The sequence below is a fragment of the Eretmochelys imbricata genome, chromosome 8 (genome assembly GCF_965152235.1).
Source record: "Eretmochelys imbricata isolate rEreImb1 chromosome 8, rEreImb1.hap1, whole genome shotgun sequence".
Classification (NCBI taxonomy): domain Eukaryota; kingdom Metazoa; phylum Chordata; order Testudines; family Cheloniidae; genus Eretmochelys; species Eretmochelys imbricata.
Genome location: NC_135579.1, coordinates 92,352,433 through 92,369,043, shown reverse-complemented (window position 1 = coordinate 92,369,043; position 16,611 = coordinate 92,352,433).

Here is a 16,611-nt window from a genome sequence, read left to right as displayed (position 1 = left end):
TCCGGCCCGATCACTCCATTTTTTCCCCTTTCTAGAGGTGAGTCAAAGTCTCTTCTCGCCAGCAGTCTCAGGTAGTCTTCCCATTCACTGCCTCAGGTGCCATTCCCTCAGTGGCTTGTAGGAAAACCCAGGCTCGCTCTCTACTCTGGGTTCCAGCTCAGAGACCCTCTAGTCAGAAGCCAAGGTCTGTTCCTTCCTGGACCTTGCTGCCTTTTTCTGAGCCTCTTCCATACCTTCTGGCTCCCACTCCTCTGGATTTGCCAGCCCAAACTCCCTCCTTCCAGGAAGTAATCGTAGGCTACCTGCCTCTGAAGCCCTGATCACACCTGCCTTCTCCTGGTGAGTGACTGCAGACTACTTCTCTGCACCCCCCTTCTGTTGCCAGATTCCTGGCTTTATAATTCCAGCTCAGCTTCTCCCCCAGCTGGGCTTCATCAGCAAGTTAGGCCTTAGCACTCCCTGGCTTTCCTTCAGGTGCAGCCTATAGGTTAATTGGCGTAATTTACCCCTTCCGGCTTTGTGTGTGGGGCAGACATCCCATTACACCATTGTACAAGGCACTGGTGAGACCTCATCTGGAATAGTGTGTGCAATTCTGGTCTCCCATATTTAAGAAAGGTGAATTCAAATTGGAACAGTTGCAGAAAAGGGCTGCTAGGATGATCAGAGGAATGGAGAACCTACCTTACAAGAGGAGACTTAAGGAGCTTGTCTTGTTTAGCCTAACAAAACAAAAGCTAAGGGGAGGTATGATCGCTCTCTATAAATACATCAGGGGGATAAACACCAGGGGAGGGAGGGAAGTTATTTAAGTTAAGTGCCAATGCTGGCACCAAAACAAATGGATATGAACTGGCCATCAAGAAGTTTAGGCTTGAAATTAGATGAAGGGTTCTAACCATCAGAGGAGTGAAGTTCTGGAACAGCCTCCCAAGGGGAACAGTGGGGGCAAAAAACTTAACTTGTTTCAAGACTTAGCTTGATAAGTTTATGGAGGGGATGGTATGATGAGGTTGCCTACAATGCAATATGGCCCAACTGTGACTGCTATTAGCAAATCTCTCCAACAGCCAGCGATGGGATGCTAGATGGGGAAGACTGAGTTACTACAGAGAATTCTTTCCCCATTGTCTGGCCTGTGGGTCTCACCCACATGCTCAGGGTCTAACTGATTGCCATGTTTGGGAGAGAAGAAGGAATTTTTCCCCAGGTCAAATTGGCAGAGACCCTGGAGCTTGGGGTGGGTTTTTTTGTTTGTTTGTTTTTTTGGGGAGGGGGGTTGTTTTGTTTTTTCTTTTTTGCCTTTCTCTGCAGCGTGGGGCATAGGTCACTTGCTGGTTTCAAATAGAGTAAATGTGAATTCTCTGTAACTTTAAGTCTTTAAATGAAGATTTGAGGACGTCAGTAACTCAGCCAGAGGGTACAGTCCTATTACAGGAGTGGGTGGTTGAGATTCTGTGGCCTGCGATGTGCAGGAGGTCAGACTGGCGGTTCATGATTAAGGATACAATTTTGTCACAGAGGTCACAGATTCTGACCTCCATGACTTCCGCACCCACTGCAGTGGCAGAGCTGGAGTGGCAGCTAGCCCCCAGCAGTGGGGCTCAGACCATTAGTTCTCCCCCTCCCCCAGGGTTTTTTTAGTAAATATGGCTAATAGTAAACACAGACAGGGGTGTGTGCTTCTGTGAATTTTTGTTTATGGCCCGCGACCTGTCCATGACTTTTACTAAAAATATGCATGACAAAATCTTAATCTTAATCATGATGGTCCCTTCTGGCCTTAAAGTCTATGAGGGGAGAGGGAGGAAGCAGAAAGAGCCCAACAGTTCAGGGTTTCTCCACTCCCTCTTTCCCTACCCCTCCTGTGAGCAGTCGGATGAAAGACTCTGCTCCTTTCACCTCCCCTCCTGCAAGAAGGGGCCTCCCTGCCATTCCCTCAGGCTTGGGAATGGGAGAGGAGGACCCTCGGGATACACAGGAGGAACAGAGGTGAGGCAGGGGTGGGGAAGGGCAGAACTGAGGGGATCGGAGAGGCAGAATTGATGTGGGAGCAGAATTTATTATAGGACATCTTGTATCATTGCGTGTCTGGATCCCAGCTATATATTAAACACTACAGTTTTAGCCATTCTGTGCACAGACTGGTGCTGCCTTTTCTTTCCTTCTTGGCAAATGTCTCTCAAATTTCTTACACCATGTACCAGAGTAAAATTTCAAAAAGCAGCGCTCCCCCTACAGAGAAGATTAAGCTCCTGCTGACCTTTCATTTCAGAGTCAGTTGGTGAAATGTGGCTTTTGCTGCCATAATTAATTCTTTAAAGCAATGATTATAGACTGGATTTATTAAATGTCTGAATGGGGAAAATGCTTTCATTGATGTTTGTGCTATGTTGTAAATAATTTGATAGTCACTGCCATGGAGTTTCATTTCTCTGGAGTACTTTATTTACACATCTTTCATTCCTCTTAGATTTCAGATACTGTGACTGGTATATTAATTTTATGCTTTGATTATTTCCCCCTTATGTGTCCTACAATACCTCTTACTCAGCCTTCTCTGATCAATAAAAGCTACAAACAATTTGCTTGTAGCTGCACATACAAAATCAGTAATAAAGTTCTTCACGCTTTTTAATTTTCCTCAGTGTTGCTTGATTTATTATGTCTTATTAACACAGTAGAATGGATCAGACAATGACCTGCTACAGCTAAAGGCACAGTGGATTTAGCATACAGCCCTGGTGCAGAAGGCCTCTGGAATTTAATACTGAATTCTACAGGAGAGAGAATTCTTTAGCAGGGATATAATTCTCTGTTAAATTCTCTAGAATGGCTTTTAAATTCTGTAGAAACAGTAGGTTTCACATGGTTTCATCATTATCAAATCCCTCCTTAAAATCTGTGAGGTCAATTAGATCAGTGGTTCTCAAAGCCAATCCGCCGCTTGTTCAGGGAAAGCCCCCTGGCGGGCCCAGCCAGTTTGTTTACCTGCCACGTCCACAGGTTCAGCCGATCACGGCTCCCACTGGCCGCAGTTCACCGCTCTAGGCCAATGGGGGCTGCGGGAAGGGCAGCCAGCACATCCCTCGGCCCTTGCCACTTTCTGCAGCCCCTATTGGCCTGGAGCAGTGAACCACGGCCAGTAGGACCTGCAATCGGCTGAACCTGTGGACACGGCAGGTAAACAAACCGGCCTGGCCCGCCAGGGGGCTTTCCCTGAACAAGCAGCGGACCAGCTTTGAGAACCACTGAACTAGATGATTATGATGGTCCCTTGTGGCCTAAAATCTGTGAAAATGCTATGGAAGCTAGATTGTCCCTAGCCGTTACTTGGCAGTTTAGAGGAAGGAGTAAGCACACTCCTCATCTTCCTGCTGCCTCATCCCTTCCCTCATAGATTCACAGAATACCAGAGTTGGAAGGGACCTCAGGAGGTCATCTAGTCCAACCCCCTGTTCAAAGAAGGGCCAATCCCCAATTTTTGCCCCAGATCCCAAAATGGCCCCCTCAAGGATTAAACTCATAACCCTGGGTTTAGCAGGCCAATGCTCAAACCACTGAGCTATCCCTCCCTTCCTCTGCACAGCTTCCAGGCATCTTGGCTCAGGCCTGGGGTCAAGAACAGACTGAGGACCCAATTCTCCTGCACCAAGCAGATGAGTGGAAAGGGGCTGGATGGAGCCTTCCATGTGTAGCCGGAGGAGCTGAGCAGATGCGAGGGGGTAAGGGGCGTGTGCCGTAACTAGTGAAGGGCTGTAACAAATGACTCCAGACCAGAAGCAAGAGGGAACAGGAGAAATGTAACTCTAAGGGTATGTCTTTGCTGCAGCTGGGAGTACAGTGACCAAGTGTCCAGTTTTTGACCGGAACACCGAGTCAAAAAGAGACCCTGGCGGCTCCGGTCAGCACAGCCAACCAGGCCATTAAAAGTCTGGTCGGCAGTGCTGCGGAGCCAAGGCAGGCTAGTCCCTACCTGTCCTGGCACTGCACTGCACCCTGGAAGCGGCCAGCAGGTCCGGCTCCTAGGCGGTGGGGCCACAGGGCTCCACGTGCTGCCCCCACCCCGAGCACCGGCTCTGCACTCCCATTGGCCGGGAACCACGGCCAATAAGACCTGGGGGAATGGTTCCTGCGGGCGAGAGCAGCGCACAGAGCCTGCTGCCACCCACACCACCACCACCTAGGTGCCAGACCTGCTGGCTACTTCCGGGACTCAGCATGGTGCCCCACGACAGGTAGGGACTAGCCTGCCTTGGCTCCACCGCACTGCCGACTGGGAACCCCCTGAGGTAAGCCCATGCCCCAACCCCTTGCCCCATCTCTGTGTCCCCCCCCCAAAACCTGGAGCCCCCTCCTGCACCTGAAACCCCTCATCCCCGGCCCCAGCCCAGAGCCCGCACCCCCTCCTGCACCACAACCCCCACCCCTGAGCCCTGCCAAACCCAGAGTCCCCTCCTGCACCCCAGAGCCCACATCCCCAGCCCAGAGCCCTCACCACCCCCTCCACCTCAACTCCCTACTCCAGCCTAGAGCCTCCTCCCACACCCTGAACCCCTCATCCCTGGCCCCACCCTGGATCCCTCACCCCCTCCTGCACCCCAACCCCCTGCCTCAACCTGCAGGCCCCTCCCACACTCCGAATCCCTCAGACCCAGCCAGGAGCCCCTCCTGTACCCCAGCCCCTCATCCCCACCCTCCCCCAGAGCCCACACTCCCAGCCCAGAGCTCTCACCACCCCCTCCACCTCAACTCCCTACTCCAGCCTAGAGCCCCCTCCCACACCCTGAACCCCTCATCCCCAGCCTCACCCTGGAGCCCTCACCCCCTCCTGCACCCCAACCCCCTGCCCCACCTGGAGCCCCCTCCCACACCCTGAACCCCTCATTTCTGGCCCCACCCCAGAGCCCTCACCCTCATTTAGAGCCCTCAACCTCTCCCACACCCCAACCCCCTGCCCCAGCCCAGTGAAAGTGAGTGAGGGTGGGGGAGAGCGAGCCACCGAGGGAGGGGGAATGTAGTGAACGGGGGCCGAGGCCTCGGGGAAGGGGCAGAGCCTCAGGGAAGAGGCAGGGCTAGGGTGTTCGGTTTTGTGAAATTAGAAAGTTGGCAACCCTAGCTGGGAGCATGCTTCCCAGCTTGGGTAGACAGAAATGCTAGCTCTGCTCGAGCTAGCCCACTAAAAATAGCAGTGTAGCTCTGGGTAGTATGGGCAGCAGTTCAGGCTAGCCTCTTGAGTACAAACCTGCTGGGACCCCCCAGGTACATCCTCTGGTAGCTAACTCAAACCGCCACCCAAGCTACTCCCAGATACACAGCTATTTTAGTGCACTACCTTGAGCAGAGTTAGCATGTGTGTGTCTACACCTAAACTGGAAAGCACTCTCCCAATAGCAGGTGTAGACATACTCCAGGGCACAGTTCCTTATGAAGGCTCCTCTTGGGACAGTGTAGCTACATGGTGCCCCATAGAGTCATAGAATATCAGGGTTGAAAGGGACCTCAGGAGGTCATCTAGTCCAAGCCCCTGCTTAAAGCAGGACCAATCCCCAATTTTTGCCCCAGATCCCTAATGGCCCCCTCAAGGATTGAACTCACAACCCTGGGTTTAGCAGGCCAATGCTCAAACCACTGAACTATCCCTCCCCCCAAAAACCCTGGGTTTAGCAGGCCAATGCTCAACCCACTGAGCTACCTCTGCCCCATATTCAAGGCATTAAGCTCAGTCTAAATCCTAGCCCTAAGGGTACCTAGTGCCTAATGGTACCTAGTACCTAAGGGTATTTCATAGATAGGTCAAATCAATACATGTTTGGCTTCTCCTGCTGAAAAAAAATTGTTCATATTATTTTCCATAAACCGTGACCTAAATTTTGCTCTCTTTTATTTACAAAAGCAGCATCAAGCAATTGACTTGAATGAGACTTTGTCATATGAGTAAAGGAAACAGGATTTGGCCCCATGACAATTCTAAAATATCCCAGGATTTGTTCCGCTTGCAGCCATCAAAAAATGTTCACAAATATTTGCTCATGTTCCTTGTTTTTCACTCTTTAAAATGTTGTTTGAGCTCTTTTTTTAAAAAAAAAATCTCTTTCCACACTTAGAGGCCATTTTAAATTCACACCCCTAGAGCATTAAAACAACACTATAGGTCTGATTTAAAACTAACAAAAATCAGGAAGCTCGGTTTTAATGCCCTGGTCTCTGAACAGTAGGTGATCTTAGAGACAGCATTAGTGTTAACACAGAATTTCCTTTCTCTTGTTGGTTCCTGGTCCAGACTTTCCAAAGTCTATTTCTGTTAAAGTGGAAATAAACTTTCAATGTAAGGGTATGAGACCTGACATGACAGGAGTCATTATATATATATAAGATTTATCATACAAAGTGAAAGTTTTGGCTGGATAAGGCTTAATAATGGCAAACATTCTTGTCTGCCAGTAAATAGATATTTTGTCATCGGATAGATGTCTGCCTAGCAAATATACATTTTTTTCATGTAAGTGACGGTGTTTGGGAAGAGTGGGAATTGAATCCAGCAGCTCTCACACTAAAAGCATGGCTTACTGCTTGAGTTTAAGAACTAATTCCCACAGCTCACAACAGTCGTATATTCATTAACAACTTCTGTACACCCACCACTAGAGGAGACAGACATCCACAATCTTCTTGTGTGGGTTATGTGATAACATGGCCTGCTTCCCAAGGTCTGTGAGAGTGAGGGATCGTTTTCCAGGAGAGGTTGTAGATCGTTGATGATGTGCTGGAGAGGTTTTAGCTGGGGGCTGTACGTGATGGCCAGTGGTGTTCTGTTATTTTCCTTGTTGGGCCTGTCCTGTAGTAGGTGATTTCTGGGTACCCGTCTTGCTCTGTCAATCTGTTTCCTCACTTCTCGAGGTAGGTATTTTAGTTTTAAGAATGCTTGATGAAGAACTTGTAGGTGTTTGTCTCTGTCTGAGAGATTGGAGCAAATGCGGTTGTATCTTAGGGCTTGGTTGTAGACAAAGGATCGTGTGATGTGTCCTGGATGGAAGCTGGAGGCATGTAGGTAAGAGTAGCGGTCAGTAGGTTTCTGGTATAGGGTGATGTTTATGTGACCATCACTTATTTGCACTGTAGTGTCCAGGAAATGGATCTCTTGTGTGAACTGGTCCAGGCTGAGATTGTTGTTGGGGTGGAAATTGTTGAAATCCAGGTGGAATTCTTCAAGGGCTTCTTTTTCATGGGTCCATATGATGAAGATGTCATCAATGTAGCGCAAGTAGAGGAGGGGTGCTAGGGGACAAGAGCTGAGGAAGCATTGTTCTAAGTCAGCCATAAAAATGTTGGCATACTGTGGGGCCATGCAGGTACCCATAGCAGGGCCTCTGACTTGAACGTATAAGTTGTCGCCAAATCTGAAATGGTTGTGGGTGAGGACAAGGTAACAAAGCTCAGCCACCAGGTGTGCTGTAGCCTCATCAGGGATACTGTTCCTGACAGCTTGTAGTCCATCCTCCTGTGGAATATTGGTGTAAAGAGCTTCTACATCCATGGTGGCCAGGATGGTGTTTTCAGGAAGATCACCAATGTATTGTAATTTCCTCAGGAAGTTGGTGGTGTCTCGAAGATAGCTCACTCTCAAAGACCTTGGAAGCAGGCCAGTCCTCGCTTACAGACAGCCCCCCAAACTGAAACAAATACTCACCAGCGACTACACACCCCAGCACAGCAACACTAATCCAGGAACCAGTCCCTGTAACAAACCCTGTTGCCTACTCTGTCCCCATATCTACTTTAGCAACACCATCATAGGACCCAACCACATCAGCCACACCCTCAGGGGCTTGTTCACCTGCACATCTACTAATGTGATATATGCCATCATGTGCCAGCAATGCCCCTCTGCCATGTACATTGGCCAAAGCGGACTGTCTCTATGTAAAAGAATAAATGGACACAAATCAGACATCAGGAATGGTAACATACAAAAGCCAGTGGGAGAACACTTCAGTCTCCCTGGAAATTCAACAACAGATTTAAAAGTAGCCATCCTTCAACAAAAAAACTTCAAAAACAGACTTCAGAGAGAAACTGCAGAGCTACACTTCATTTGCAAACTTAACACCATTAATTTGGGCTTGAATAGGGACTGGGAGTGGCTGGCTCACGACAAAAGCAATTTTCCCTCTCTTGGTATTGACACCTCTTCATCAATTATTGGGAGCGGACCGCATCCACCCTGACTGAATTGGCCTTGTCATCACTGGTTCTCCACTTCTAAGGTAACTCCCTTCTCTTCATGTCCCAGTATATATATGCCTGTATCTGTAATTTTCACTCCATGCATCTAAAGAATTGGTTTTTTACCCACAAAAGCTTATGCCCAAATAAATCTGTTAGTTTAATGTGGCACTGGACTCCTTGTTGTTTTTGTGGGTACAGACTAACACAGCTACCTCTCTGATACTAAAGGCCATGTGGCTTTTAGCTCATGCAGTAGAGGCTCATACATTTAGCTCCCAAGGTCCCAGGTTTGATCCTGCCTGCCAATAACTGGAGTCTGTCGGTGTTAAAAGTGAGGGCTCGTCCGGGATGTCAACTGGGAGGTCTCTGAAGTTCAGGACGTGCTTTCTTAGCTAGGGGAAGTATGTAACCCACCCACCTCCTGGGGTGTGGTGTTCTGCCCCTTCTCGTGGCACCGAGGTCGCTTAGAGATTAATGAGTCTGCTACAGCCTTTGCTAAGGGCCATGTGGCTTTTAGCTCATGCAGTAGAGGCTCATGCATTTAGCTGCCAGAGGTCCCAGGTTCGATCCCACCCACCGACAACCAGGGTCTGTCAGTCTTAAATACACACACACAACATTGTGACTAATGTCAGCATCAGAGTCCAAGTCATAGTCATCTTCTGTCGAGTCTTTTTCATCCATTTCTTTTAGCCAATTACAGACCCAGAACAAATGTGATTTCCAAAGAGAACAGGATCTCTGGCAAGGTAAAGGAATGCGGAAGGAATGCAGAATGCTCTAGTGGGCTGAGAGACAGAAACTCTTAAAATCAAATCCCAACTCAGAAAAAGACTTGTTGTGCAACCTTGGGCAAAGATTCTGGCCCAACTCCTGTGGAAGTCAATGTGAGTTTTTCTATTGACTTTGTAACCCTTCTGCCAGGTGGTGTCGGCAACAAGGGCCAGGGTCCAATATCTAGGGGTTTCTCTTAATGAGACAAAACAGAACCAGCTTGAGCCCCCACCCACTAATTTGGGAAGACCAAACTCAACCCTGGGTGCCTCTGAGGCCATGTCTACACTTACTCATAGATTGGCACTGCTGCAATTGATGCAGTGGTGTCGATTTAGCGGGTCTAGTGAAGACACACTAAATCAATCGCAGAGCACTCTACCATTGACTTCGGTACTCTAGCTCCCTGAGAAGTGTAAGGTAAGTCAGTGGGAGAGCGTCTCCCATTGACACAGCGCTGTGTAGACACTGCATTAATTCAACCTAAGCTACATCAGCTTCAGTTACGTTATTCACATAATTGAAGTAGCATAGCTTAGGTCGACTTACCGCAGTAGTGTAGACCAGCCCTAAGAGGCAATACTTCCCCACTCGCGAGCTGTGTATACACTGATTCTGTGTATAGCAAAAGGAAAATTTTTGTTAAAAGGGAAAGGGCACCCAGCATTAATTTGGGAAAACACCACAACTGTGATTTGAATCCATATAACGGTAAGCAAACTCCCACCCCACGGTACGTTGGACGGTGTCCTTGGCCTCAATTTCCCACCTTGTGGTGTGAAAGTCCAATGAACGAATATCACTTTAACATGCCATTCCCCTTTCCCACCACTCCTCCCCACTCACATTTGGTTGTCCTCGGTCAGTGAGGACCCAGAGTTCAGAGGTGTGTTCACATGGGTTCACCTCCTGCTCCCTGAAAGGGGGTGGAGCGCTGAGCCAGGCCTCTGCTGCTGCGGCCATTTCAGTAAATGGCTTGTGGCTGCTGCTGCTGCTCCTTGCTGCCACTGTTGTTTTCTCTGCTGTTGCTGGCTGCTTAAGAACATAAGAACGGCCACACTGGGTCAAACTAGTGGTCCAACTAACCCAGTGTCCTGTCTTCTAACAGGGGCCAATGCCAGGTGCTTCAGAGGGAATTAACAGAACATGGCAATTAGCAAGTGATCCATCCCCTGTTGTCCACTCCCAGCTTCTGGCAATCAGAGGCTTAGGACACCCAGAGCATGGGGTGGCATTCCTGACCCTCTTGGCAAATAGCCATTGATGGACCTATCCTCCATGAACTTATCTAGCTTTTTTTTTAACCCCATTATAGTGTTGGCCTTCACAACATCCCCTGGCAATACGTTCCACAGGCTGACTGCGTTGTGTGTAGTAGTACTTCCTTTTTGTGTGTTTTAAACTTTCTGCCTATTAATTTCAGTGGGTGACCCTTGGTTCATGTGTTATGTGAAGGAGTAAATAACAATTACTTTCTCCACACCGGTCATGATTTTATAGACTTTTGTATATCCCCCTGTAGCGGGGTGGTCACCCGCTCCGGCCCGGAAGGGGTTAAAACAGCCCTGGGAAAGGGCTGCCCCGGGGAGCCAATAGGCTTGGCTGATTGGGGAAGCAGCCGCAGTTGGGGCCACACCCCAGTCAGGCTGCAGCTGGCCCTATAAAATGGCTGCTGGGCAGGAGCCAAGTGAGTCTCTCTCTAGCCTTGGAGGGAGACTGACTTGGCTGTGTGGGACTCAGGGAACGGAGCAGTGCTGGGGAGCTCAGGCCTGGCAACCTCCCAGGCTGTGGCCTAATAGAAAGGCCAAAGCAGGTACTGAGCTGCAGGGAAAGGCAGCAGGTCCAAACCCCGCTTGCCAATGATGAGTGGATTACAGACTACAGTCTGCCCCAGTGCGTGGGGGCTAGATGATGACTGGTAGTTGCCACTGAGGCAGGGTGGGGATAAAGGATTGGGGGCTCTCTGGGGAGGAGAGACCCAGAGACTGGGGGTTCTGCAGAGGGCAGAACCCTGAGGTAAGGGGCACTGGGGTCTGGGAGGGACACAGGGGCCTGAGGCAAGTGGGACATTACCCAGCAGAGGGTGCTCCAGAGCTGGAGAGCTAATTCCCAGGATGACTGACAGGAGGCGCTGCACTGGTGAGTCTCTCCTTGCTACACCCCCTAGCTCTCTGTTTTCAAGTTGAAAAGTTCCAATCTCTTTAATCTCTCCTCACATGGATGCTGTTCCATGCCCCTAATAACTTTTGTTGCCCTTTTCTGTACCTTCTCCAATTCTAACATCTTGTCTGAGATGGGGCAACCAGAACTGCACACAGTATTCAAGGTGTAGGCATACCATGGATTTATATAGTAGCATTATGATATATTCTGTCTTATCTATCCCTTTCCTAATGGTTCTTGGCATTCTGTAAGCTTTTTTTTGACTGCTGCTGCACACTGAGTGGATGTTTCAGAGAACTATCCACAATGACTCCAAGATCTCTTTCTTGAGTGGTAACAGCTAATTTAGACCCCATCATTTTGTATGTATAATAGGGATTATGTTTTCCATTGTGCATTACCTTGCATTTATCAACGTTCCACCACTTCACCCAGGTGTTGGTGATTCTAGTGCGTAGTGATTCACAGGGAACCTTATTGCTAGTGTAGCTTCTGCATTGTCTTTCCCTGCAACACTGTCCCCACATCAGTTCTAAGGCTTAGCTTTGAGATGGCTCATTGGTGACTTCAGCTCCAGCAATCACTGTCCAATTAGCTTGCCTTTAAACACTAGAGAGGTGAGAGTCAAGTGGTGTCTAGGACTTTTTTTAAGCAGGGTATGCCAGCAGGTAGGAACACCTGTCCCCACCCCTTTTTAGCAAGTGAGGTTCAATTTAGGATGACTCCCTTGATCAGGGCATGCTAAGTACAGTTCTGCTGCCCTTTACTCATGCAATAAGGGTAACATTTCATTACCCTACATTCAAATTTAAAATTTTCATTAAAGCTAATGTTAAACAATTGTATAATACACAGGTTAAGAAAAGAGTGTATTTGTGGATAATCTAAGCACTATGCCCAGATGTTCAACAGACAAAGTTTGATTTAAAAGTCATAAGATACATATAGTATATAATCAGCAATAACCCAAATTTAGGTGAATAAATTTAACAATACAGTTTAGATATTTGCATCCAAGTATTTGGGTACATAACTCAAGAAAAGTTGTACAGAGAGTTGGTTGTGGAAAGCAAAATATATCAGAGTGAACATTGTCCCTACTCAAGTGAATTGTAACTTAAAACCAGCCAAAATTGATCACTTTGGCAAAGCAGCTCTGTCTGCTGAACACCTAGGCAGAGTAGCTGAGACTATGCAAATATGGTCTGCTCCTGAAGTCTTTCCCCCAATTTGTCACCGGATATCAGAGGAAACTTCATTCAGACCCTGATTACAACTTCAATGGGAGATGCAACAGGCCCTTAAACCTCTGTCTCCATTGTGTCATCTGCGAAATGGGAATAATACTTAAGTACTTTCGCATGTTGTGAAGATTAATCAAGGTGTATAAAATGTTTTGAAGTATGAACTATTAGCTTCCTCTTTTATTATGGCCTTAATAAGCACCAGTGTCTACTTTAATGTGTTGTAAGTTTAGGCCCAGAAACTTACAAAATGTATAGTAATTACCTTTTCATACCCTGCTATAAAGATAAATGCTTTATCCTTCAAGTCAGGATTTAGCAATATTTCAACAACATGCACTACATTGAAGGGTTTCCGTGCTATAGACCAGAACATCCCAGGAGCATTAGAGATGGGCAAACTGATTCAGGTTAAATAAGATCCAACAGCAGAGCCAAAAAGTTAGCCTGAAACTAATTGAAATTTGAAAAAGTTTTGACATTGTAAGTTCTTTTGGGATAAGTTCTCACTATGCATTTGGACAGCATGCAGAGCTACAGTAATGCAAATAACACTAATTACCTTTTCCAGACCATTAGATTTTGGTGTCCTGTAACTTTGCATTTTTATGTTTATGCTAGACGTAAAGGCGGAAATGCTGCAATATGGAATATACTCTAGTCAAGCACAGGTTATTAGGCTCAATACAGAACTAATAAAATTCTCAGGGCAGTGTTATGTACAGGATGTTAGACCAGCTGATCCAATGGGTCTTTTCTGGACTTAAAATCTATGAATCCAAGAAAATATAATGAAGATGCTGTGGACTGACGTTGAGTTTTTCCTGCCCAACCAGAAGCAGAAAGTGCTTGAAATCTTGCAAGACATTGTGGTTTTGTGAGGTTCCAGCCCAGTTTTTGATCCCCATACAGCAGACATGATACTTTTAAACTTCTTTTGACCTTTATGTAGGCATGTCAAGCACCTCCAGTTTTTGCCCCCTAAATTAACTAAAGAAATCTAGAGTCCTCAGTTGCATGCATGTGCTGATGGCTGTAAGGGAAGGCAAAGTTTGCCCCCTACAAAGCAAATCTTGACTTAGTACTGAGTAATGGAGTGACTGTGGAATGAATGTGCATGGAAGCTCACAAACAAGAATAATCATAATCTAATCACATGTCTAATTAAGATGAGTGAGACCAAAAAGGGAGATGAACGAACATGTAGACTTCCGGTAAAGCATACATTCGAGGACTGCCAGCAGTGGTGGGTGAAATAGAGACAACAAAGTGCTCAATGAAGAATGACTGCATCCACCAAGGATAGGCATGCCCCGCTGCTCTCGCAATAAATACACATAGTAGAATGATAAACAAGGTGATGCAAAAGTGCATCAAGGGTAAGGAAAAGGCTTCAAGGTGGGTGTCTTAAGAGGTCAGACAAAGAAATGGGGAACTGGATAGATTATAGGGGGGAAAGCGAGTCTCAAAGTGCTAACAAAAGCAAAGGCTGAGAATTGTCTGAAGATTGCACACATACCGTTCTAATGAATGGTAGGAATTTTAAACACCTTTATGGTATACTAGTGGGAATAGAGGCTGTTTATTAGCCATTGTGGTGGACACTGTTAAACATGTAAGCTGAAATAAGTTTTTGTCTTCTTTGAAGAAATAACATTAAGCTGTTCCTGAGAGAACTCCCCAGCTCAGCCATGTAGCTATAGTCACAGAATATCTAACTCCTGGAAAACATTGTTTTCTTCAGTCTGGGTCTCTGCTTTGTTTTAAATAGTGCATAAAGATCTCCAAACCTGTGACAGCCACCTAAGTGCAACCATAGGAAATATGGGCTGACCCTTAACCATAGAGGGCTGTGGAAGGAACTACTCATAAGGAGATCCAGCAAAAAATATTTGCCTGTTAGATGTTTGAAAGTAACTAAATTGGAGAGAGAAGGGAAAGAGAAGAGGCCATGGACTGAAGTTGAAGCAATTCAGCCTGAATTGTCTGTGCACAAAATGGAATTAAGATGGGCCAAGGAGGTGATATTTGGATGTGGTTTAGTCTAGAATTCAGAGTTCAGTTTCTTGTGTGAATCAAACATAAACCCAGGCTCATATTTGGTGCTGCCAAACTCTTACAAGCTGTTCTTATGAAATATCAGCAGACAATCATAGTCTTGTGAGACCCACTGAAAGGTTTCCACTACTTTGAGCTGCAGCCAGAGTAGATTTTAAAAATGGGGTCCCTTTCAGTTGGATTCAAAACCAGATCCAAACAGATACTGGGATTTGAATCCAAAAACCCTCTTCACAAATTAATGAGGTTTAGCACTGATATTCTAGATTGGATACCCTCTTCTGTGCCCCCCCTTTTTTTAATTGGAATATGAAACAAGTTCACAACTAGTGGTGAGGGAACCTCAAAAGGTACAGAATTTCTGTTCAAGTCAATAAGCAACTAGTAATCTAGTAATTTTATCTAGATCCCTCTGTTTTAGAAATCTGGTTTCATCTAAGCTAGACAGAGCACAAAGGTAGCTTTTTCTAATGGTATTTCTGCTTCTGGGCAAAACCAGCAAAGCTGAGGCATGAGGGAAAGTAATTGGGTGCATGTGCGTGCACATGCAGGAAAGGGAGTGGGTGGGAAGGGGATAGGTTCAGTTTGAAATATGGTTTTGTCTTGGTTCTTATTTTATACGACCCCATTTACAATGTCAGAAGCTGGCAGGAAGTACAAGTGAATATGGTTAGATGACATGTTCACTGGAGATGGATAAATTTTTGAAAAAGTAGGGAGTGTGGCACTTAAGACACTAAGGGTGTTTTTGAGGTAAAGATGATGAGGGATCATGTGGACTAGTTTGTTTGTTTTCTTGATCTGAAAAGCTCAGATCTTATTGGACTATATAATTCCCACCTCGTTGTCGCGTGCATTTATGGTGAGGCACGAGAGTCCGTTCCTGCAATCCTTACTCATGTGAGTACTCCTAGTGCAGTCAATGGGGCTACTTGCATGTGTAAAGATTGCAGTTTTGGGCACATGATCAGAAAAGTTGTAGATCAGTCCCTTGGCATGAAGAAGCTTTGTGATGTCTGAGAGGTCATTGTTGGGCCTGAATTTAAGAGAAGCCTCTTGTTCCATTGCCTCCCAGACACCCATGCCCTGTTTTACTTGGTTTCCTGTGTGTGCTGAAGCATCCAACTACCAGACTATTTCTCAAACATTCATGACTTATGTGTCCATTCAGATGCCTGACTTGCATCTTTCACACTGTTTGGAACATTCTTTCCCCTGTAATCATTCCCTCTGTGATAATGCTAGCTTTAAAGCAGTGGTAGTGAAACCTCTGATCCTACTCAAGGTAACTATGCTTCCACACAGAGTAGTGACACTTGGAGTTTTGAAATTATCACTTGCTTAATAAGTTACATCCGTCATTCTTGGATGGAATCCATGGCAAACAGAATGTGATAAAAGTTAAAACTAATGAGCGTCTTCAAGAAAGGATAGGGAGCTTCTGTTATTTCATTTAGTCGTAAGAATTTAACTTCTGGCACTTCCATCACATCTCCAAATGGTAACTAAAGGTTGTTACTTTTTCAGATTGTGCTGTGTAGCACATTTCATCAATTAAAATGCACCCTCAGTGTAAAATCACAACAGGGCCAGGCATGAAGGATGCTATCATGTGATTTTTTTTTTTTAAAGGATACTTTTGTTTCAAGTTGCTGAGATCTGTTGTATAGCAGATTTGTGCTAAAGATAACATAGCATTACAAATATCCACTAAATGAATGCAACATGTTCATCTTAGAGCCATGATGCAATTTACATTGCAAGTAGAAATATCTGTTTCAGGTACCTTAATTATGTTTATAATGGTGATTTTGAACTTTTTTGTCCTAAAAGGAAATAAATTCCTCATTGCTGTGGATTTTGTGCAGTGACAACACCATATATAATGGTCAACAAGCACTATACCAATGAGGCTTGAATGTAGTTTCAAGACCTTGACATGGATGTCTAGGATTGTGCCGCAGAATATACAGTAGTTAGAGCAGGGGACTGATGGTGAGGACAGCTGGGTTCTATCCCCAGCTCTGCTACTGACTTCATAAGTGTCCTCTGGTAAGTAATTTAACCCTGAGTGCTGCTCCCAACTCAGACACTGACTTGCTGTGTTATCTTGGGCAATTCACTTGCCCGATCTGTGTCTTTT